Here is a 1,334-nt window from a genome sequence, read left to right on the forward strand (position 1 = left end):
GCTGGGATGTGGGCTTGGGTGAAGTGCATCTTGGTGTCACTCACCCAAAGAGAGAACGCAGGTGTAGCATCTTGGTTAGTCTGAGGTGTAAGCTCTCTTCGACATCCAGTGTGGCACTGAACTTGCAGTCTCCGATTTTCCCTCACAGCACCTTTCTGAAAATCTCATTAAATTCAACACGTGACAGACCAATATTATCCAACTGTCCACTAGTGGGCAAGAGGGACCAGGTTGACCAGCACTGCAAAAGTGGGCGGTTTTTATAAAAAGGTTCACCATCACGGTTCTAGGTCGATGCTTTATCCACAGCGCCACCACAAGCCAGGCTGGAAAGTTTTTCATTTTAACTCCCTGGACATATTTTGCGCTTAAGGTGACATTTAAATTTTACTTTTTCCTTTCTAGATAAATACAGAAGTAACTAGCTGATGTCTGACTCTTTGTTGAGGCCACCTAGTGGCCTGTAGGATCTGCTCCCCTGTTTCCCATTCATGGTCAACTCTCTGGACTTGCTGAGATCTGTACTCCTGGTCACTGCAGTTACACTGTTTTTGTCCCATTTCTACTGACTTTTCCAAAAGAGTAAAGGAAAGTCTTGGAATTTGGGAGGAATTTGGTGACAGCCTCTTTTTTTTTTTTTTTAATCGCGAACGCAGTCCCCCACTACCACAAATTATGCAGTTGAGTTTCCCACATTTGGGGAAATCACAGGGGTCAGCACATTCGGAGTGCAATGGATAAGCCTCGCCCTGGGAAAACCACCTTCGTGATCATGGTATCTCCCCTGCCAGGTAAGTATCGGTGACAGCCTCTTAACTTGCCTTCAGCACCCAGCTACGTGCTACTTCTTCTGCGAGGTTGTCCAGGGCATCTGTGGGTTGCTCTGTCACGTGTTCCCACAAAGCAGTGCCCACACCATCCCTCCCCCCACCCCGACTGTACCGTAACTGCTCCTACATCGTATTTAAGATGATCTTTCTGCCAAAGGCAGCAGCTCACTAGCTGCTTCTTGCTTGCATTCCCAAGACTTGGCAGAGTTCAATCTGTTAGGAATGAATAAATTCTCAACTTCATGAAGAACATACTACCACCCCCATTTCAAAGATGAGAAGGTGAGCTCATATAGTTACTACTTGCTGAAGGTCAAACACGAGTAAATGGTTGGGATCAGGACTGAACCCAGTCCCTCTATTCTTGAAGTCAGTACAGTAGCCCTCTCTATTACCTCTGACTACCAGCGACTGCTTTGATGAGTAATTTTTAACTAATTTGCTGTAACACAAACAAAAAAGCCCACCAGTGAAGAGTAGCTGTCTTGGTGGCAAATTCAGCAC

At 46.0% G+C, this 1,334-nt stretch overlaps 1 non-coding gene across 1 annotated transcript; it reads right to left on the reverse strand.

Moving 5' to 3' along the window:
• Nucleotides 1-641: 641 nt before the first annotated feature.
• Nucleotides 642-799, reverse strand: LOC136306972 (U1 spliceosomal RNA). The gene has a single exon (XR_010725728.1). It is a non-coding gene; the product is annotated as a U1 spliceosomal RNA (small nuclear RNA).
• Between the last annotated feature and the right edge of the window lie 535 nt (nucleotides 800-1,334).

This window comes from Saccopteryx bilineata, chromosome 5 (assembly GCF_036850765.1).
Source record: "Saccopteryx bilineata isolate mSacBil1 chromosome 5, mSacBil1_pri_phased_curated, whole genome shotgun sequence".
NCBI classification, from domain to species: domain Eukaryota; kingdom Metazoa; phylum Chordata; class Mammalia; order Chiroptera; family Emballonuridae; genus Saccopteryx; species Saccopteryx bilineata.